The sequence below is a fragment of the Mus caroli genome, unplaced genomic scaffold (genome assembly GCF_978045245.1).
Source record: "Mus caroli unplaced genomic scaffold, Mus_caroli_1 scaffold_6, whole genome shotgun sequence".
Taxonomy (NCBI): Eukaryota; Metazoa; Chordata; class Mammalia; order Rodentia; family Muridae; genus Mus; species Mus caroli.
The window spans coordinates 77,694,152-77,718,506 of NW_028227261.1; the positions used below are offsets into that span (position 1 = coordinate 77,694,152).

The 24,355-nt window shown below is 35.2% G+C and overlaps 1 protein-coding gene across 23 annotated transcripts in view; it reads left to right on the plus strand.

Annotated features, from left to right (window-relative positions):
• Nucleotides 1-24,355, plus strand: part of Ptprd (protein tyrosine phosphatase receptor type D) — a 2,287,128-nt gene that overhangs the window by 244,205 nt on the left and 2,018,568 nt on the right. For all 23 annotated transcript variants that reach the window (XM_085839214.1, XM_085839210.1, XM_085839224.1 and 20 more), the window contains exon 2: nucleotides 19,298-19,352. The gene's annotated coding sequence lies outside the window, so the exon portion shown is untranslated. The remainder of the gene's footprint in view (nucleotides 1-19,297; nucleotides 19,353-24,355) is intronic.

Sequence of the window (24,355 nt, forward strand, 5' to 3'; positions counted from 1 at the left end):
GACCGCCCACTTAGAAGTATCCCTAAGTAACACAGAGAGCTTCTTCACTACATCAAAATGTACTAAGTAAAGGATTTGGATAACCACTTATCCAATGAAGAGTATAAAAGGGGATAATAAATGCAATAGAGGCTCATATAATTAGCAATTAGAAATTGCATATCAAACCCACAAAACTATAGACAATAACAATTATCTGTGAAAATGTGGGTAAAGTACAATTCTCACATATCACACATGGGAATATAAATGATTTTCCCAAATTGTCAAAACAAACAAACAAACAAAAAACTGGAATTTAGTATAAATGTTAATTAATTGCAGGGTTATCATTTGCTTAGGAAATTTCATGTCTAGGTATGTAAGTAAATGTCCGAAGGGCACGTCCACACATGCTTATAATAGTCCTTCACTCATTTCTGGGCCTCAGGGAAAGCACTTTCCCTTCCTTTTCTGATTTCTAGAAGTTAACTTTTGCCCTCAGCTCATGACCGCTTGTCATGTTAAAGCCATCCAACCATGACTTGGTGGTCTCTCATAGTTATGCCACTGAAAATCTTTCTCTTACTCTGTCCCTTCTCTTTCCCATTTGTAAGGACACTAATAAATTTGTAGATAATTGGGTAATTGAGAATAATTGCTAGTGCTCAAGCCCAGCTGGTTAACAATATCAACTCTCGCAACCTTAATTTTCATTAGCCACATAACATAAGGTATTCAATCTACTAATCCTGGAAATTAGGATGTGAACATCTTTGAAAAGAAATTTTTCTGCATCTTATATTGGGCATTATTTTGTTACTGTAATTTCTAACTGTTTATTTTGAAGTTAACATAACTCATTATGTGTTACAAGCTAAAAACAATAATTTTTAATTTTTGTGTAAGTAGTGACAAATTAATTTGAAATTCATGAAATATTTGGTTATCAAAAATATTGAAAAACATGAAAATAACCAATGCTATATCATAATTTTGGAATATCATTATGGCATTTGTTATTCTACAGTAACTACTTATTTAAAACAAACCAATGGCAACTTAGCAACTTAACACGGGCTGCATATATTTATTTATTTATTTTAATTTATTTTTTATTAGGTATTTTCCTCGTTTACATTTTCAATGATATCCCAAAAGTCCACCATACCCACCCCCCAATCCCCTACACACCCACTCCCCCTTTTTGACCCTGGGTTCCCCTGTACTGGGGCATATAAAGTTTGCAAGTCCAATGGGCCTCTCTTTCCAGTGATGGCCAACTAGGCCATCTTTTGATACATATGCAGCTAGAGACAAGAACTCCAGGGTACTGGTTAGTTCATATTGTTGTTCCACCTATAAGGTTGCAGTTCCCTTTAGCTCCTTGGGTAATTTCTCTAGCTCCTCCGTTGGGGGCCGTGTGATCCATCCAATAGCTGACTGGGATCATCCACTTCTGTGTTTGCTAGGCCCCAGCATAGTCTCACAAAAGACAGCTATATCTGGGTCCTTTCAGCAAAATCTTGCTAGTGTATGCAATGGTGTCAGCGTTTGGAAGCTGATTATGGGATGGATCCCTGCATATGGCAATCACTAGACGGTCCATCCTTTCCTCACAGCTCCAAATTTTGTCTCTGTAACTCCTTCCATGGGTGTTTTGTTCCCATTTCTGAGAAGGGACAAAGTGTCCACACTTTGGTCTTCGTTCTTCTTGAATTTCATGCGTTTAGCAAATTGTATCTTATATCTTGGGTATCCTAAGTTTCTGGGCTAATATCCACTTATCAGTGAGTACATATTGTGCGAGTTTCTTTGTGATTGGGTTACCTCACTCAGGATGATGCCCTCCAGGTCCATCCATTTGCCTAGGAATTTCATAAATTCATTTTTTTAATAGCTGGGTAGTACTCCATTGTGTAAATGTACCACATTTTCTGTATCCATTCATCTGTTGAGGGGCATCTGGGTTCTTTCCAGCTTCTGGCTATTATAAATAAGGCTGCTATGAACATAGTGGAGCATGTGTCCTTCTTATTTCCTTTTAAACTGAAACAAAGTTTTAATAATAAATAAATATGTAATAAAGTGAGTGTTGATGGGTTAAAAACAAAGATTGCAGTGTGTGGAACTACAGGAGTATACAGGTGTATGCATCTCACTACTTACCTGTGGTAGACAGAGGACAGTTATAAGGACATCAATCTCCTCTTGAAACTATGTGCTTTCGCAAGTTTGAACTCAGGTCTGTATGCTTTCATAGCATGCACTGTTACCAGCCAAGCCATCTCCTTGGCCTCAAAAAGAAACTGTATTTTGAAGAACCACAAATACTACAGTGAAATATGTGACTATGCACATGCGCACATGTGACATGTGTAACAATGCGCATGCTCACATGCACATCTCATGCACATCCATTCACGTTTCAACAATGCTTTTAAAACAAGATTTTATGCATCACAAGCTATGTCGAAATGGAGGAGTAAAACATTTTTTTCTTTCTCTGTCACACAATACTAAAAGTTAGATATTTAACGCAGTGGCAACAATTTTCCTTTTCCCAAAAGCTATTTGAGCAAGAGCATGAGGTCCTGAACTGTGTAGCTGACCAGCAGTGTGTGTAACAGAAGCGCTGGAGCTTTAGCAGGTGTTTATGCTCTAAGTCCTTACTTTTCTATTTTGTGCTTCTAGACACTATTTCCTGATGCTTGTTCAGGCTAAAGGTAAAGAGGTACTCTGAAAATTATAGGTGACAAGGACAACATGCTGGACGTAGAGTGAATGCAAAATAAATCAATGAGAAAAGTATAGCTGACAGCATTTCATGTTAATGTGGATTATTACAATATAGAATGTAAATGCTATATATTTTATACTTAGCTTTTACAAAATTTTTACTTTTTGAAATTATACTACAATTGTATCGTTTCCTCCATTTCCTCCATTTTCCCTTTAGCTCCTGCAATTTACAACCCTTGTTCTCTCTCTCTCTCTGTCTCTCTCTCTGTCTCATTCATAGCCTCTGCTTTTAATTATTTTCTACACACACACACACACACACACACACACACACACACACACACACATCATAAATACAACCTGCTCAGTCCAAATAGTAACTTTTATGTATATGATCTTCTTGCTGGCCATTTGGTATTTAATAACCAAATGGGAGTCATTTCCTGGGAAAAGACCATTTCTTATGATCTTATCCTTCATCATGTGTCTCTAGTACTCTGTCTAGGGTTGAGGACAGGTGAGCTGTCCCTATTCCATGTTAAAATTTCCACTGATGCTATCCTTGATCAGGTATCATTTAGACATCTATGTTGATGGGACAAAACATGTGTAGCCACTATGATATTTCAAGAAAATTAATCTCATAGAAAAATTCTCCTTCCTGTGGCTTTTAAATTCTCCCTGCCAACACTTCAGCAATGATCTCTCAAAGACTGGTTCAGGAATGCTTATGAATGTATGTATGGGGAACAGGAGCCACGTGGTCTCTGTATTTAGTTTTGGTTTCATAAATAATTTCCATTGTGTGCAATGTAATTTTCATAAACAGAGAGAACTACACATATTGTGGATATAAGAAGAACTTTGTATCTTGGATATTCTAAGTTTCTGGGTTAATATCCAATTATCAGTGAGTACATATCATGTGAGTTCTTTTGTGATTGGATTACCTCACTCAGGATGATGCCCTCCAGGTCCATCCATTTCCTAGGAATTTCATAAATTCATTGTTTTTAATAGCTGAGTAGTACTCCATTGTGTAAATGTTCCACATTGTCTGTATCCATTCCTCTGTTGAGGGACATCTGGGTTCTTTCCAGCTTCTGGCTATTATAAATAAGGCTGCTATGAACATAGTGGAGCATGTGTCCTTCTTACCAGTTGGAACATTTTCTGGATATATGCCCAGGAGAGGTATTGCGGGATCCTCCGGTAGTACTATGTCCAATTTCCTGAGTAACTGCCAGACTGATTTCCAGAGTGTTTGTACAAGCTTGCAATTCCACCAACAATGGAGGAGTGTTCCTCTTTCCACACATCCTCGCCAGCATCTGCTGTCACCTGAATTTTTGATCTTAGCCATTCTGACTGGTGTGAGGTGGAATCTCAGGGTTGTTTTGATTTGCATTTCCCTGATGATTAAGGATGCTAAACATTTTTTCAGGTGCTTTTCAGCCATTCGGTATTCCTCAGGAGGGAATTCTTTGTTTAGCTCTGAGCCCCATTTTTAATGGGGTTATTTGATTTTCTAGAGTCCACATTCTTGAGTTTTTTATATATATTGGATATTAGTCCCCTATCTGATTTAGGATAGGTAAAGATCCTTTCCCTATCTGTTGGTGGCCTTTTTGTCTTGGCGGTGTCTTTTGCCTTACAGAGGCTTTGCAATTTTATGAGGTCCCATTTGTTGATTCTTCATCTTATAGCACAAGCCATTGCTGTTCTATTCAGGAATTTTTCCCCTCTGCCCATATCTTCGAGGCTTTCCCCCACTTTCTCCTCTATAAGTTTCTGTCTCTGGTTTTATGTGGCGTTCCTTGAGTTACTTAGATTTGAACTTAGTACAAGGAGATAGGAATGGATCAATTCACATTCTTCTACATGATAATTGCCAGTTGTGCCAGCACCATTTGTTGAAAATGCTGTCTTTTTTCCACTGGATGGTTTTAGCTCCCTTGTCAAAGATCAAGTGACCAAGGGTGTGTGGGTTCATTTCTGGGTCTTCAATTCTATTCCATTGGTCTAGTTGTCTGTTGCTATACCAGTATTATGCAGTTTTTATCACAATTTGCAAAATACATTAAACTCAAGGAAAACGAAGACCAAAGTGTGGACACTTTGCCCCTTTTTAGAATTGGGAACAAAACACCCATAGAAGGAGTTACAGAGGCACAGTCTGGAGCTGAATTGAAAGGATGGACCATCTAGAGACTGCCATACCCAGGGATCCATCAGCCTCCAAATGCTGACACCATTGCATACACTAGCAAGATTTTGGTGAAAGGACCCTGTCTCTTGTGAGGCTATACTGGGGCCTAGCAAACACAGAAGTAGATGCTCACAGTCAGCTTTGAATGGATCACAGGGCCCCCAATGGAGTAGCTAGAGAAAGTACCCAAGGAGCTAAAGGGGTCTGCAACCTATATGTGGAACAATAATATGAACTAACCAATACCCCCCAGAGCTCCTGTCTCTAGCTGCATATGTATCAGAACATGGCCTAGTCGGCCATCAGTTGAAAGAGAGGCTCATTGGTCTTGCAAACTTTATATGCCTCAGTACAGGGGAATGCCAGGGGTAAGAAGTGGGAGTGCATGGGTAGGAGAGTTGGGGGGGTGCGGTATGGGGGACTTTTGGGATAGCATTGGAAATGTAAATGAAGAAAATACCTAATTTAAAAAAAGAAATAAATTACATTGTTAACCCTAAAAAAAAAAAAAAAAAGAAAGAAAGAAAAAAGAAAAGAAAAGAGAAAAGAAAGAAAGAATAGCGTTGTCTCACTTTGGTTATAAGTACAAATTTGAAGTGGTTTCAGGCATTATATTGGTGTAGTAAAGTGCAGTTGTAAGTTCTCCTCTGTAGTCCATGACTCCACTAGCCCCAGAGAGATAGCTAAGTTTCTAGTAAGACTCATAGGTTGCTCTTGTTGAGCAGGCCTGAAGTGGATTAACTCAATTAGTGAAATACTGACTAACAAAAAGGTATGTATGACATTATTGTACACTTGAGACTAACTTGCCATACTGGTGGTTGATGTGGCTTATAGGTGTCCTAGTTGGGGAGGACTAATTGGCTCATTCTCTTATAAGCCTGCACAATGACTTAAGAGACCATGAATTCTAGTCTAGACTTAGCACCAGTACTCTGGTTATGTGTCCAGATGTGTGGTGTCTCCATGGTGCATGATATCTTCAACAATAGAGACCTAACTTCCTTGTCTGGGAGGTAATTCAGTGCAACTGAAATATGTTGTAACTATCTGAAAATCTCTTGGACAGCTCTGACCAACAACTCAAATGGGGTATTTTTCTAATTTGGTGGTATGAGTTTGAAAATATGATCTATGAATCTAGGAATTATGGTTAGCACAGATGAAAAAATCTTATTTAAGTTGTATGTATATTTTTACAGTAACTTAAGTGTAGTGTATGTAATTTGGGTAGATAAGTAATAATATATTTTCTCCTGACCTTTTTCAAACACCTTTATTGTTTTTTTTTTTGTAGCAACTTTCCTTAATTAGAGCCCCTGAATTTTCCCATTTCCCCTTCAGGTAATTTATACTCTGCTACTCAATTCTCTGTGTGGCCCCTTCTACTTCCCTGGTTTCTGCAGTTAGTTCAGAATTGGGACTCACATCTGAAAATATGTAGTGAGGAGCTTAAGATAGGAGAGGACATGCAACATCAGTTTTTTATTCTGGGTTTGACTTTTTCACACAACATAATCTTTTTGTTGTTGTTGTTGCTCTATCAATTTACCCACAAATTTTATGACTTCAGTTTTCTTTACAATGGATAAGTAGGATATTTCTAATACTTCTTTCAAACAGAAAAAAAAATAGGGAAATATACCTTGAAGAAAAGTTGAACAGTGCTTACAGAATTGAGGCTAACTTTATGTTAACCCTGTTAAGCAGAATGGGTGTAAATGGGGTGATGTTTTAATCATTGCAGAGTGATTGTTTGTTTGCAATCATAATGAGGAATTTGGACACCAAGTACCATGCAAGTATCCAGGCTCATTGCCTGCTCCTGTAATCTCAATTTCACAGAGACAGAGACTGAAGGATTCCTCATACTAGTTGGCCAGTGTATCTAGCAAAGCTTCTGGCTCAATAAATTATTGTATCTAAAATATTGATGTGGAGAGTGATTAAAGAAGAAACCTCCAATTCACCCATGTATCAGGACAGACATGTATACTTCACACATTAACAATATATAGTTCACATATTCATATACATACATAGAAAAATAAGGGCTATTCAAGGAGAACTGCATCCCTTGCTTTTCAATCCAACCTATACTACTTCCATCAATTCCCATAGTGACTGCACCACAATGACAAGAACACAGCTTGCCTGGCTTGAGCTCCCAGCTTTTTCACAAACACAGGAATGTTCTAATTATGTATCACACTTAGCAATGCTGAAGGATAATGAGTCTCTTAAGAATGCCTTTAAAGTAAGCTCTAGAGATATTTTATTGTATATAGAGGCTTACCTTTACTGTATACACATAAATATATGTAATATATGTTACACACACATATTACATGTTCATGATATCACTGAAAATGAGAATAAAATATTTCTTTAAAGTACATCATATATCTATATATAATTTTTAAAATTTTAATTTTATTTGTAATTCTTTTTTTACACATCATATTCTATTCCCAGCCCCTCCTCTCCCACGTTCCAACTGCTCCACATCCTACACCTCCTCCCTAGTACACCCCATCTGCATGATTGCCCCCACCCTCCACTCCATCTGACCTCTAAAAACCATGGGGTCTCCAGTCTTTTGAGGGTTGGTACATCAGCTCTGAATGAACACAACCTGGAAGTTCTCTATTGTATGTGTGTTGGGAGTCTCATATCAGCTGGTGTATGCTGTCTGGTTGTCCAGGGTTTGAATTTTTATTTTTCAAATGATAGTATTGTACTACACACACACACACACACACACACACACACACACATATAATATTATGCTTATTTTATAGTCATATTGTGTGCATATGATTTTATTTCTTAAACATTACATAGAGGAAGCTTATTACTTAATTCCTTAATGAATTTTAGACATGATTCTTAAAATTAATCAGATAATATTTCCAGTCTGGGATACATCAAAATCAGAAAGGCATTTATTTCACCTTCAGGGAGGAAAAGTTCTCATCTGGGCAGTATTAACTTTGAGTTAGAACATATATTTTGATTTTGGAGCCTTTAAAGGGAAACGATATCAACATTTTGTTTATGTTTAATAAAACCACCAAGCTCTCTGAATACTCCTTCCTACCTACTCTCAATCTCATGGATCTATCTTTCTGTCTATCTGTCTATCTATCTTCTATCTATCTATCTATCTATCTATCTATCTATCTATCTATCTATCTATCTATCTAATTTTAGGGCTAACAACTTGGTATATGATAATAAACTAGAGGTTATCCCTCAGAAAAGCTGAGGGATAACCTAAGGGCTCCCTAGTTTGGCAGTCACTAATTGCCTGTAGCTATTCATGTGGTGTTAGAGCTCTGTGAGACACCTGCATCCATTTTAATACATCAGTTTGCTCTGTCATTGTTTAGGTCTTATTTAGGCAGTCATGTTATTGTGAATCCATGGATATGGTTTCTTTGTAATATCTAAAAGACAGTATGTTATAGTAGACTTGCTTATTGTCTGTTTCTCATATTCTTTCAACCCTGTTTCCTCAATGTCCACTAAGTCCTAGGTGTATGAATTGTGTTATAGTTGTATCACTTGATGTTGGACATCTGACATTCACTTGTTTTGAGTAATTGGAGCTTTGTATGTTGAAAAATGTTTTGTGGAAGCAGTGTAAGAGATGTATATATCTATAGGAATAATGAAAAGTATTTATAGTGCAGATAAGTATTACGCTGGTTTAGGGAATTTGCAGTTTTCTACAGTCTATGACCATAATAAATTCTGATTAGTTTTCTAGCACCAGACATCATTTCCTTTCCATTATCTGTCCTCAAGTTGAATTTTGCAGATGTTGTGTATCATCAAAACAAATGTGACACCTTGGATCTTTAGGAAAATCTTGGGTGTGATTCATAACTGAATTAACTAGGTTAGAATAATGATTTCTTTCCTCCCTTGGCAGCTTGCATAGCTTCTTAGGATGCTATGAAAGATAGTCTTCTGGGAGGAGGCTTTCCAGTTAGCTCCAGTTTAGTACCTGAGTTCTGCATCTGATGCGTTTGGTATCTTCAGACCCAAAGGCTTTCCTTCAACATATGGGAGGAATCCAGGAGCAATAGTGGTTACCTAGATTGTTTGGGCACTCTTGTACTCCCAGGACCAACAAATCAATAGGCAATTTCTCATGCCTGTAATGATAGTTTTTGTTAGATAGTGTGTAGTTCTTGATGAGAACATTATAAGTCCAAGTTCTATCATTTCCTTTAAGCTATACACATGGACTTTCATATATTGTGTAAAATTTTAGTAGAATATAAAATAAAATGATTTCTTATGGCTTTTAAAGACATCCTCAGGTTTATTTTTTACCTTTTCTTCTGTGTTAACATCCCCATTCCTCCCAAGTTAAAGCAACCTCCCATTTTCCCCTCAGCTATCTCCCCTCCTTGGTTTTTGCAAGTTCTCCACATTATATATTCACATCTGAAGATGTGACCTGGAAACCACAGATGACAGAACTTAAGCTGTTTTTTTTTTCTTTCTTGAGTCTAGGTTTCCTTATTTCTACTTACATCCATTTGTCTTCAAATTTTATTTTTCTTTACCAATCAAGAGGATTCTATTGTCTTTTTGTTGTTGTTGTTGTTGTGGTTGTTTTTCATTTTTTTTGTTTGTTTGCTTTTTAAGACAGGGCTATTGTTCTATTTTTATTATCTATTCATTTGCTGAAGACCATTTAGTGTATTTCCACTTCCTAGTTGTTTTTACTACAATAGTCATGAAAATGGCCAAGAAGTATTTATGGAGGAGACTTTTCAATTATTTGGGCATAAGACAAGGAGTGGCATGGCTCTACCAGTATATAGTTCCACCATTAATGAATGAGTGTTCCCATTTTCAACATCCTTGCCATTTTTGTGTTGTTTGCTCTATTTTGTCCTTTATTTATTCCCTCTCTCCTTCCCTCCCTCCTATATTCCTACCTTCCTTCCTACCTTGCTTTCTTCCATTCTTCTTTCCTTCTTTCCTTTATTTTGAATCATTTTAGGAGGATTAAAGTTTTAGACAGTAAAATTCTATCAATCAAAGATATATTGCAGCAAATGAAAGAAGTGTCAACATGAGCAGGAAACTGAGTGATCAAAATCACCCTGGAAGTTGGGTGAGGCTATCTAATGTCAGTACTGTCTCTAGTGATGATTTTCCTTCAGCAAGACCATACCATCCAAAACCCATGAGTCAGTTGTTTTCTATTATCGCTATTCTTCCTGGCATGTAACAAAAATCTCATAGCTGTTATTTGTATTTTCCTACTTGCTGGGGATGACTAATACTTTGCAGATATTTGTTAGCTATATTTTTCTCAATCTGTTCTTACTGTGATGTTGATGGGAAAAGACCGTTGCCCACAGTTGTCTTGTTTGTTCATTTGCTTGGAGGAGAGAAAATCCACATAATCTGGCCCAATACATCATGAATGGAGTCTGCAAATCTGTGAGCAAAAATAAACCCACTTTTTCTTTTTTCTTTTGAATATTTTATTTATTTATATTTCAAATCCTATCCCCTTTCCAGCTCTCCCCTCTGGAAACCCCCTATCACATCCCTCCTCCCCCTGCCTCTATGCAAGTGCTCCCCCAACCTCCCAAACACTCCCACCTTCCCTCTAGGCATTCCCCTACACTGATGTTCAACAAGGCTATCCTCTGCAACAAATGCAACAGGAGCCATGGGTCACACCATATGTAGTCTTTGGTTGGTGGTCCAATCCGTGGGAGCTCTGGAAGGTCTGGCCAGTTGCTCCCTCCACGGGACTGCAAATCCCCTCAGCTCCTCCAGTCCTTTCTCCAAATCCTCCATTGGGGACCATGAGTTCAGTCAAATGGTTGCCTATGAGCATCTGCCTCATATTTGGCAGGCTTTGGTAGAGCCTCTCAGGAGACAGCCATATCAGGCTCCTGTCAGCAAACACTTTCTGGCATCCACAATAGCATCCAGGTTTGGCTAATGTTTATGGGATGGATCACCACTATGGGCAGTCTATGGATGATCTTTCCTTCAGTCTCTACTCCACACTTTGTTTCCATATTTTCCCCTATGAGTATTTTGTTTTCCCTTCTAAGAAGGACTGAAGAATCCACACTTTTTTCTTCCTTCTTCAGTTTCACATGGCCTGTAAATTATATCTTGGGTATTCCAAATTTTTGTGTTAATATCCATTTTCAGTGAGTGTATACCATTTGTTCTTTTGTGACTGGGTTACCACACTCAGAATGATATTTTCAAGTTCCTTCCATTTGCCTGTGAATTTCATGAAGTCATTGTTTTTAATAGCTGAGTAGTACTTCATTGTGTAAATGTACCACATTTTCTGTATCCATTCCTATGTTGAGAGACATTCAGGTTGTTTCCAGCTTCTGGTTATTATAAATATGGCTATTATGAACATAGTGGAACATGTGTCCTTATTACATGTTGGAGTATCTTCTGGGTATATGCCCAGGAGTGGTATAGCTGGTTCCTCAGGTTGTACGATGCCCAGTTTTCTGAGAAACTGCCAGACTGATTTCTAGAATACTTGTTCTAGCTTTCAATCCCACCAGCAATTAAGGAGTGTTTCTATTTGTCCATATACTCACTATCTGCTGTCATATGAGGTTTTGATCTTAGCCATTCTAACTGGTGTGAGGTGGAATCTCAGGGTCATTTTAATTTGTATTTGCCTGATGATTAACGATGTTCAACATTTCTCTAAGTGTGTCTTGGCCAGTTCATTTTCCTCAGTTGAAAGTTTCATATTTAGCTCTGTTACATATTTTTAATAGTGTTATTTGGTTCTCTTTGGGTCTAACTTCTTGAATTCTTTGTATATATTGGATGTTAATTCTCTATTAGATGTAGTATTATTAAAGATCTTTTCCCAATATGTTGGCTGCCATTTTGTCCAATTAACAGTGTCCTTGAACTTACAGAAGATTTGCAATTTTATGAGGTCTCATTTGTTGATTCTTTATCTTAGAGCATAAGCCATTGGTGTTCTGCTCAGGAAATTTCCCCCTGTTCCCATGTATTTGAGGCTTTTCCACACTTTCTCTTTTAATAGTTTCAGTGTACCTGGTTTTATGGGTAGGTCCCTGATGCACTTGGACTTGAGGTTTGTACAAGGAAATAAGAATATATCAATTTTTATTCTTCTACATGCCTACTCCCAGTTGAAGCAGCATCATTTTCTGAAAATGCTGTCTTTTTTTCCACTAGATGGTTTTAGCTTCTTTGTCAAAGATTAAGTGACCATCAGTGGGTGGGTTTATTTCTGGGTTGTCAGTTTTAATCCATTGATCTACCTGACTGTCTATTTACCAATTCCATACAGTTTTTATCACGATAGCTCTGTAATACAGCTTGAGATCAGGGATCGTTATTCCCCCAGATGTTCTTTTATTGTTGATAATATTTTCCAGTCACATGGGTTTCTTGTTATTCCAAATAAATTTTAGAATTATTCTTTGTAACTCTATAAGAATTGTGTTGGAATTTTGATAGGGATGGCATTGAATCTATAGATTGCTTTCAGCAAGATATTTACCTGATTAATTTTTCCAATCCAGGAGCATGAGAGATCTTTCATCTTTCAAGAGCTTCTTCAGATCTTCTTTGAGTTCTTTCTTCAGAGACTTGAAGTTCTTTTCCTACAGATCTTTCACTTCTTGGATTAGTGTCACATCAAGATATTTTATATTGTTTGTGACTATTGTTAAGTTTGCCATTTCCCCAATGTCTTTCTCAGCCTGTTTATCTTTGTGTAGAGGAAGGCTACTGATTTAAGTTTATTTTATATCCAGCCACTTTGCTGAAATTGTTTATCAAGTTTAGGAGTTCTCTGGTAAAATTTGGGGTCACTTAAGTATACTATCTTATCATCTGCAAATAGTGGTATTTTGATTTCTTCCTTTCCAATTTGTATTCCCTTGACCTGCTTTTGTTGTCTAATTTGTCTAGCTAGAACTTCAAGTACTATATTGAATAGATAGGCAGAGAGTGGGCAGCCTTGTCTAGTCCCTGATTTCAGTGGGATTACTTCACGTTTCTCTCTATTTAGTTTGATATTGGCTATTGCTTTGCTGTATATTGCTTTTAATATATTTAGGTATGGGCTTTGAACCTGAACTTTTAACCTGAAGGGATGTTGAATAATGTCAAATGCTTTGTCAGCATCAAATGAAATGATCATGTGTGTTTTTTTTTCCTTTGAGTTAGTTTATGTAGTGGATTATGTTGGTGGATTTCTGTATATTGAACCATTTCTGCTTCTTTGATATGAAGCCTACTTGATTGTGATTGTGCTGATTTATCATTATGATGTGCTTTCTGGATTTGCTTTGTAAGAATTATATTGAGTATTTTTGCATCAATATTCATAAGGGAAATTGCTCTCAAGTTCTTTTTGTTGGGTCTCTGTGAGGCTTTGGTATCAGCACAACTGTGGGTCATAGACCAAATTGGTTAGTGCTCCTTCTGTTTCCATTTTGTGGAATTTGAAGAGTATTGGTATTTTTAGGTCTTTGGAAGTCTTATAGAATTCTGCACTAAAACTATTTGGTCCTGGGCTTTGTTGTTGTTGTTGTTGTTGTTATTGTTGTTAGAAGACTTTTAATGACTGCTTCTATATCTTTAGTGGTTATGGGAATGTTTAGATAGTTTATTTGATCCTGATTTAACTTTGTTACTTGGTATCTAGAAAATTATCCATTTCATCCAGATTTTCCACTTTTAATAAGTATAGGCTTTTGTAATTGGATCTGATGATTTTCTTAACTTTCCTCAGTTTCTGTTGTTATATCTCCCTTTTCATTTCTGATTTTGTTAATTTGGTTACTGTATTTATGCCCTCTGCTTAGTCTGGTTAAGCATTTATCTATCTTGTTGATTTTCTCAAAGAACCAGCTCCTGGTTTGGTTAATTCTTTGTATAGTATTTCTTTATTTCTTCTTTGACCAAGTTATCATTGAGTAGGGTGTTGTTCAGCTTTCATATGTATGTTGGCTTTCTTGGTATGTTGTTTTTTTGGTATTTAAAACGAGCCTTAGTCCATGGTGACCTGATCAGATGCATCTGACTTTTTAATCTTCTTATATCCGTTGAGGCCTGTTTTGTGATCAATTACATAGTCAATTTTGCGGAAGGTGGAGAAGGTACCATGAGATGCTGAGAAGAAAGAATAATCTTTTGTTTTAGGATGAAATATTCTATAAATATCTTATAAATTCATTTGGTCCATAATTCTGTTAGTTTCATAGTGTCTCTGTTTGGTTTGTGTTCCCATGATCTGCCCCTTGATGAGAGTGGGGTTTTGAAGTCTCCCACTGTTATTGTGTGAGGTGCATTGTCTGCTTTGATTTTAATTAAAATTTCTTTTATGGATGGGGGTGCCCATCCATATGGAGCTTAAGTGTTCAGAATTGAGAGTTCTTGGTAGATTTTCTGTTTAGGATGATGTTGGTTGTGGATGTACCACAGACAGCATTTGTTATGTGAAGGTTTGTTCCCTTCTGCCTAATTTCTCTCAAAATTTTATCATGATGGCTTCTCAATATTTTGATATTAGAATACTTTCTTTCATATAAAATAGTTATACTTCTCTCAATTGTATAATGTAAGTTTTCTTTACATCATCATATGTAACAAAAATTTAAACTATCTAAATATATACCATTGTCCTTATTAGGATTATCAGCAAAATCTTACATGCATTGCTGATACTAATTTTTGAATTTTGATGACTATGTTTATATAATAAACAGTCACTGAAGACTTGCTGTTCTTTACTCAAAAAACTACAATAAATGAATTTTTAAAAGTATTAGACAGTCTTTATAAAGTACTATCTACATATATCAAAACCCCCACAAAACAAAAATAATTAAAAATGTATAGTAGCCCACATATCCATAATTACCCAATTATAACAAATGGAAACAGAAATTCACATTGCAGTAAAGACAACCTTTTCAACATTGCCACTAAGAAAAGTTGAATCTACATGCAGAAGAATAAAACAGTATTCTTGTCTTTTCCCTTGCCCTTTAATCCATTTGTAGTTAATTTCAAATGGATCAAATGCCCTAAGGTGAGAGGTGGAATTTGAAAACCTTTAAAGAGAAACCTAAAGAAAGCCTTCAAGATACACTCTTACTGGAGACTTTCTGATATGACTCTCTTTTCTTGGGAAATAAGGCTAACAATTGATAAAAAGAAAGGAGCTTGTGAACTTAAATTGCTTCTGCACAGCAGGGGAAACAGTGACCAGAGGGAAGAGCAACCAATGGATTATGAGAAAATATTTGCTACCTATACATCTAACAGAAAATAATCTAGAAAATAAAAAAAAAATTCCTGCCAAAAAAATATAATCAGACCAATATATGAGCTACAGAAATGGCTACAGTTCTTAGTAAATGAAATATTCAATTTCCATAACTGTCAGGGGGTAAAATTTAAAACTTTACTCTACTTACACAATGGAATATTTTTCCTATTTAAAAAAGTAAATTATGAAATTTATAGATAAACATATAGAACAAGAAAAACATCCTGAATAAAGTAACCCAAATCTCAAAGACAAATATTATGTTTTCCCTTATATGTGAATGTCATCTTTTAAAAATATATTTTATTTATTTATTTACATTGCAAATATTACCCCTCTCTTGGTCATCCCTCACACAGTTCCTCATCCCATTCCTCTTTCATCTTGCTTCTGGAAGTGTGATCCCCTCTCCAGGACTCTCCATTCCTTGGGATCTCAAATCGCTCAATGATTAAGTGCATCTTCTCCCACTGAGGCCTGACCAGACAGACCTCTGCTATTTTTGTGCTAAGGGCCTTGGTCTAGAACTTGTAAGCTCCTAGTTGGTGAATGAGTCTCTGATATCTTCCTGGGGTCTGTGTTAGCTGGGCCTGCTGGTTTTTCTATAGGGTCATAGGGCCAAGAGAATGAAAGTGTATCATCTTTTAAGCCTTCAGCATGAAAGGAAAATTCATATAACCATGGAGATTTGGTATTATCTATGGAACTGTAGGGATGATTCTCACTTTTAAGGGAATATAGAATATATAGTCTATAGAGACACAGTGGTAATATTAAATGGAATGAAAATAACAATGGAAGAATTGGGTTAATGTAGGAATATGGGGAGGGGCAGTTGACTAATAAAGGCCATTTGAAAAATTAAATGGAAATTTACTACTGTAGATGCTTCTTTATAATACACACACACATATATATATGCATATTTATGTACACACACATACATGTATATATCCAAATGGAGTCCCCAAATTATGGGTGAAAAAATGCTCTAACTACATATCTTTTAACACTACATGGAACCTTTGGTTAGAAACATCTAGCTAAACACATGGCCAAAATAGACTCCATGGAAATTCAAAAATATATCAGGTTTAAAGAACTAATAGGGGCTGGTGAAATGGCTCAGTGAGTAAGAGCACCCGACTGCTCTTCCGAAGGTCCAGAGTTCAAATCCCAGCAACCACATGGTGGCTCACAACCATCCGTAACGAGATCTGGTGCCCTCTTCTGGAGTGTCTGAAGACAGCTACAGTGTACTTACATATAATAAATAAATAAATCTTTTAAAAAAAGTTAAAAAAAAAAAAAGAACTAATAGATCCTTCTATGAGTGTATCAGTTTATACTTATTTAGGTTGCATAATGTATGAGTATTATTACCTCTATTTTTGTATGTTATCTTACTGCAAATTTATTCATTAATATTTTGGATTGTATAACATACCAGCAATTGTCTTACATAGAAGCTCTTTATGATGACTTTTAAAAATAAAACTCCATTGTATTATATGTTAGTTACAATGGCAGTCATGAATGGCCTCAAATGATAATGATAATGTGCACAAAGGGAATCTGTGTCCCTGTAATACTGCTGTGATAATGGACATGGCACTGGTCCACACATTAAGTGGCCAGTGAGACATATGACTCAGAAAATCATACATTATATTTTCTGAAAAATATATAAAATCAGAATAAAGATATAATGCAAATTTTACTGATATTTAAATATTTTAAATGTGTACCTAACATAAATATTAGACAATGGAGGCTGGTTTGAAGAAGGTTTTATATAATCCTAATTTTTGTTTTTTTGAAAATATACATATCACTTATAAAAATGAAAATCTAGCAGCATTTACTGTCAACTAAATTTATTTTCTGCAATAATTATCCCTGTTAGAATTATATTTTTAATATGAGTATCACTTTTATCATATAATGGGCAATAACTAAAACTTGTCTTCAACTTTTCTAAAAATATTATCATGTTGATATTACACATGACACATAATATATTTTTTAATCTGTCAGTACATTTTGAATTTGAAATGATTAATACATATGAATACATTCTAATACATTTTGTCAATTATTATTTCAGTATTATGTTAATTAGTTGGTGTGTGGAGCTTATCTTTCTAATTGTTTATGAATTAAATAACATTATTAATTAGTCTATGAGTATGGATATATACCCCTTCTCATTCTCAGAAAGCAAACATTTATTAAATCTCAAGCAGGCAGATACTGCAGTCAATAAATATGTTTTAGAGAAAATATGCATGTTAAATGATTTATTATTGTCTATTCAAAGATTGTTTATTTTACTTTAGCATATAAATTTGTAATGCTTGCTAATGTCATATAGAATAGAGATTGCTAAGATTAATAAAAAACAACAATATACACTAGAATATTGCATTTCCCACTTTCAAAAAATAAGTTTGACTCCGTCTTCAGATTATTCAAAGTTTTAATGAAAATTTGTTTTGTTATATTTTCTAGTCTAGATAAAATTGCTTATATATATTTTCCATTGTAAAATATATTCAGTCACTGGAATCTTTTACCACCTCAAGGTTGCCTTTTCCATTTCTCAGTCCATGAATCATTTTGTATTAAAGACATAGACTTGCTGAAAATCCTGTGGCATTTCTAAAATTTTAGAGTTGGGATGATGATTTAGAAAATATGATTATTGTATTCTCATCCCACAAAATTAAAAATGATTGTTATAGAGAGGAATAAACAAACAGTAGACTGGTTACCTGTAAGTGACAGAGGACAAATTCAAGGGTACAATCCTGATCAAGACAAGAGTCACTATCAATGGATGGTTCCTAGATGTAATGCATATAGTGTTCATACTAATTACTTTATGAAGCAGACTAAGGCTTCAGTTTGTTTGTGCAAGAAAGACTGCCTACTGTCAAGCAATCAAGCACTGCCCACTTTAATTGCAATTTATTCCAAGAAGCACAATCTATTGATTCTAGCATACACTTATGTCACAGCAGTATCATTATTTGACTTTGTTTTAACAGCTTCAAAAGGTTAGAAACTTAGAGACCACTGTGCAAGAAGCCATTAAAAAGCCAAGTTGTTAGCACTCAGTGCCTGAATGGTCACTGTGTAGAAAATTAGTTTCAGGGATGGAGAAATAATATTGTTTATGTACTCAGTATCAACTAGTGTTAACCTATAATAAATATTACTTAATAATTATAAAGCAGAAAAAAAGCAGGAAGATAAATATAATTCTCTGCTATTTACAAGTAACCAGCTATTTAGAGATATAAATTTCCCAGGATTGCATTAAAATGAGAGAAGTCATCCATTGACAACAAAGCATATTCTTAACATCTTGTATTGGAATTTTACACTAAATATTTCATGTTGTGGCAGTAATCTCAGCATATTTAATAATGTTGAAATTGACATTCACATGAACATTGTAGCAATTTGATTGCTAAACTATAAAATATAAATAAGTAAATTAAATTCCTTTAAATTAAATATAAATTTTAATCACTTTAATTTATTCCACAATGTGGAAATAAATGAAAGGACATATTTTCTTTTGCATGCATTGGAGTGATAGAAGTCCATTAAGGAATGTTCAGTATTCAAAAAAATGTATTCAGAATACCTGGGAAGATGTCTCTTATAATTTCCAAGAATCTGCTATTCAGAGAATACATAGGTTATATTTTGTGAAAACACAACAAAACACAACACAACACACACACACACCTGAAAACAAAACAAACAAAAACAATTCCAAATAACTGACCAGCTACAAGGGCTACATAAAATCTTCTAATAACAATTCAAGTAGCAAGAAGTACTTAGAGAAAATGAGAGACTGAATATTTTGTCTCGTTCATAGCTTATAAAAGTATATAATGTTTTCATATTTTATATTTGGATAAATTTTCATTCATAGAATGAATAAATAAATTGATTTATTTAAGAAACTCAAAAGAACATATACTAAGTATGATGTCCTCATTTTTCAGGTGAAGAAATGAAGAATCAAAGAAGTAAAGGACCTATCCCATAATCACATAACTAGTAAGTAATACTTGCAGATGAAATTAAATTATCTCTCTTTTGAGTTCTTCTCTATATAAGATGATAGTTTCTCATTTTGGATAAAAATACCAGTTCTCATTCCCTATTACATTTGTGTGGCAGCCTTGATTTTATACAAGTTGTATTGTTTCTTGTTCTTTACAATAGAATCTTGTATTCTTTTTAGAATTAATAGTATAGTTGAAGAGATGATGTATCACAACAAGTCATTAACTTTCAATTGAGAGCTTTCTGTCCCATGATCTTAGGGAAATTACCCTCATGTAATCTTCATAAAACATTGTAAGAGAGGTTGTTTTCTTTGATCATGCAAATAAACCAAGGCGTTAAGATGGTTGGTGTTTTGTAGAGGTACATAATGTCAAAGTTATATTATAGTTCTTCATCTCTAAGACATCAAAGACATTGTGTTTACTGCTCTATGATTTTTGAACTTATAAAACAATGACAAAAGTGGTAGTCATTGAAATTATGTAGCCTATTGATTATAACTGTTTGCAGTTATACAACAGTACACATACTGAAGTAGGGAATGAAAGATAACTTGAGTTGATACTGAACATGCTCTAAGACTTCTGTGCTCTTGTTTTGCTCCCCAAATAACAAGTCTTTGAAAAATTTTTGCTGGAAAAATCCTAGATGTAATTATATTTGTAAACGGGGAAAGAAATGCTGGAAATACATGTTTATTACACTATCACAAGCAGAGACTGACAAGTTGTCAAGTTAAGTGGAGGAAAAGAAAGCCTTTAATTGACCTCATATACCATTAAAGAATTGGTTTAAAGAAGCAATTGACATTTTGAGCTGCATGAGACATAGGTACGTTTAGTTAGATGAAATCAATGTCTTTTGTGAAAAAGACAAAGGTCGAAGCATAGAGGAGGCAATTGGGAAGATTTTGTTAATGGAGAGTAGCCCAAGTGATGGTTGTGATAAAAAGTGGTATGTTTTATCAAATAGTTTGACTGAGGTTTATTAAGAATATCCCTTTAAGCCATTAAATGAGTTGAAGATGTATTACTTTTGCTGTTATTTTATACGTTTAAAGGAATAATCAGAGCTATTCATTTAGAAAAATGCTGTGTATACTGAATTGTGAGCATCAATTCTTATGATTAAGTAGTTTGAGGGGTCAAAGTAAAATTTTTAACTTTGGATTGTTAAGTATAGCAGGGCATCCATCTCACAATCAATTACAATTGCTCAGATTTCTTTTATTGTATTTAAGATTTATTATTGTTCATGAATGTGATTGTGTTTGAAAGAGAGTTGTCATATAATTGTGGGGCTGACTATGGAAGCTAGAAGAGGGTGTGTCAGAGCTGCTGGATCTTGATTTCTGAGCTACATTACATAGGTTATAGCCAACAACTTCACATCTTCAAAAACAGCAGTCTTAAAACTGAACATTCTTTCCAGTCTTTTTCAGAGTTCTAAAGTAAATTTAAAGAGATATAATATCAATTTACTTCCTAATTGTCTTTTACATATATCTGTTGAATTAATAAATGACATTTTTCTGTCCTACCAAGCTATCTTGAAAATATGTCACCTGAGGTGAAAATGAACTTATTACATTTTATTTTCTAGAATATTATCTCTCCCTAAAGAAGTTTATACAAGAGAATGCCCTTAGTTTTAAGATATCTCTCTTTACCTGAAATGTGTACTTCAGTAAAAGTAAAAAGTAAGAAACAATAAGAAACACTTGCTTAACTTGTGCCATAGGACCAAACTAAAATAGTATGAAGCATCTAAAATGCTTTGCTGGGGTAACAAAGAAACTACAAACACAAAATATCTTTTATTAAATAAAAATAATTTAGCATCCAAAGCAAAAAAAAAAAAAAAATCAACTGCTTGGTGGGTAAAAAGATGGAAGAACTTATAGGCTAGCCCAAGTACTGGCTAGTTATCTGTCAACTTGACAAAAGCTAGTGTCATTGGAGAGGGTAGAAACTTCATAAAATCAGGCTGTTGATAGATCTGTAGGGCATTTTTCTTAATTAGGGATTGATGGAGGAGGGTCCAGTCTATTGTCAATAGGGCCATCCTTGGTCAGGTGGTTCTTGGTTATATAAGAGAGCATACTAAGCAAGCCAAGGGAACAAGCAATTAAACAACACTCCTAGATAGTCTCTGCATCAGCTGTTATTGTTCCAGGTTCCATTTGATAAACAGTGTTATGAAAACGAATTTGAATCACCCCCTTTCTCCCCAAGTTGCTCTGGTCGTGGTGTTTCATCTCAGCAATAATATCCCTAAGTTTTTCAGCCCCTAACCTGGGTACTCAATGCAACATAACTTGTTTATTACTACTTCTGAGACTTTTTTTTTTTAATTCATTAGAAATGCCAGTGAGTGGATATTTCCTCATGGTGATCTTTAAGGAAATGACTGACATGGTACAAGCCACCCCTCTCCCCACATCGCCCTGCTGTACTTTATAGCTTGTTGAATCTATAATCTATGAATTTTAGCTTTAACAATGCATTGTCTTTATTTTATTAATTTTAGTTTTTGAAATAGGCTGTAATTTACACCAAGCTGGTCTCTACTTACCCCATAGACAAGACTGACCTTGACAATTGTTGATCATCTTGCTACCTGAGTGCAGAGATTACCACCTTGAAACACCAGACCTGGTCTTTTTTTCTGAATCATATATATATCTCTTCAATTGACCCTATGTATTTTTTTTAAAAAAATCACACACACACACACGATGTACATTCTATTTCAAATCTTATATTTTCTTCTTCTCCACATGGACACAGGCTCTCTTTGAAACAACTCCCTTGCCATCAGAAGTGTTGTCAATTGTCAATTCATATTAACAGTTCTGCTCTTTTAAGGAAGCAACAGATATTGATATTGGGGCTAGTTAAGCAAGTTCTATATATAAATCTGACATTGTATTTATTCAAGACTGTAATGAAAAGAAGAGTGTGAGCTCAAGGTGGAAACAGGTAACAACATTACAACTTTATCTACAGCTCTATTAAAAGTCAAATATGCCAATCTGGTGAAACTTTGGTATGAATACTCTATAACATTGCACATGCCTGTCACCTAACAGATAGTGATGAATATTATGAATTTGTTACTGAAAGATTTTTTTTGGTCTATTCCATTATTTTATTTTGAAAATTACTGCCAGTGAAAGGTTATGACCAAAGAGATAAAAATCTAAGACTAAATTTCAGTCTGCTGTCTCAAAAAGCATTCCTTCACATGCTTAAATATCACTAGTTCAACAAAAGGTGAGTTTGCATAGAAACTCAGGTGAAGCACTTACTCTTGCTACATTTCTCACTCTGACTGTGGTGTGCAAAGAAAGACCCATTTGTGTTCCACTATGGTCTTGTCTTCATACACTCTTCACTGGTTCCTGAATTCAAAATGGAATGAGCATCATGCATAAATGATAAAAAGTAATCATTGCTTTTTAATACTAATAGGAAAATGAGATATTTATAGTTTTCCCAGCAAAGATATCAATGGATTTTCCACTGTCATATGGTTTACCTGGATAGGGTTGTTGAAAATACATTTTAAGTTGAAAGACATCTTTATTCTGTTGAAAATACTGTGACTCATAGACCACTACCATAGATTCTGAAATAAAGAATAACATGTATGAAAATATGTTTCTATTACTTTCGTGCAATGGGCCTTGACTAGCTCTCCAAGTGTCTCTTTCTGTGCCACGATTCTGTATCCTCTGACCTCTTCTCCGCATAAACAATTCCCATTTAAATCTTCAGAATGCTGAGATAACATTTCTGAGATAACGTTTCATCATTCCTATTTTCAGACATTTTACTAAAACAAAACAAAACAAAAATACATGTTAAACTATCTTCATATGTATATTTATCAAAAACACGACCCTCATTCTTTTATGCGGAAGTATTCATGAATACACAGTTTTGGTTCATATACAAGTTTAATAGCACAATTCTACATATTAAAAGTTTACAAATTGGGGCACTGGTGAAATATCTCAATAGTTGAGAGCAGTGGCTGCTTTTTCCAAATAACCAAGTTTGAGTTCACGTTCCTACATGGTCTTTCACACATAACTGTAACATCATTTCCAGGACATCTGACCCATTCTTTTGGACATCATAAACACTAGGTATGCTTGCAGTACACAAAAAGACATGTAGGCAAACACTCAGACACAATATGTTTTTTAATTGAATCTTCTAAATTTTATAAGGACATATTTATTAATATAATCCATATAAATTTTATATTAAGATGGCTATTCTGACGAGGAACATAATTTATAACTTACATTCATTTATTTTTTATTGCTATAGTAAACATTATAACAAAAAGCTATGCAGAGAGGAAAAGGTTTATTTTAGCTAGTGCCCCATCACTGAGGGATGTCAGAGAAGGAACTCTAGACGTAAAGCACTGTCCATGGAAGAACGATGCTTCAACATTTGTTGTCCGTAGGTTGACCAGTCAGCTTTCTTATAAAATTGAGGGTGACATGATGAATGGTTTCAGACCTCAGAGTGGGTAGAGCTCTCTCTTACCAAGCTTTGGTCAAGAGAATGCTCTAAAGACAAGCTCTACAAGCCAGTATGAGGGAATTTTTAAATTACTTTTATTTTTTTACATTCCAGCCATTACATTATCCCTCCAGGTCTGCAGTCCCAGAGTTCCAAAACCCGTTCCTCCTCCCCCTGTCTCCAAGACGATGTTCCAACCCCCACCCCATCCTCTGCCAAGCCTCAAAGCTCCCTGTGGCTTCAAGTCTCTCTCCATGGTTAGGTACTTCTCCCACTGAGGCCAAACCAGGTAGTCCTCTGCTCTATATATGTTGGGGGCCTTGGAATAGCTAGTGTATGCTGACTGGTTGGTGGCTCAATGTCTGCAAGATCTCATGGGTCCGAGTTAGTTGAGACTGCAAATCTTCCTATAGGATCACCGTGATGAGGGCATTTTTAAATTTGAAGTTG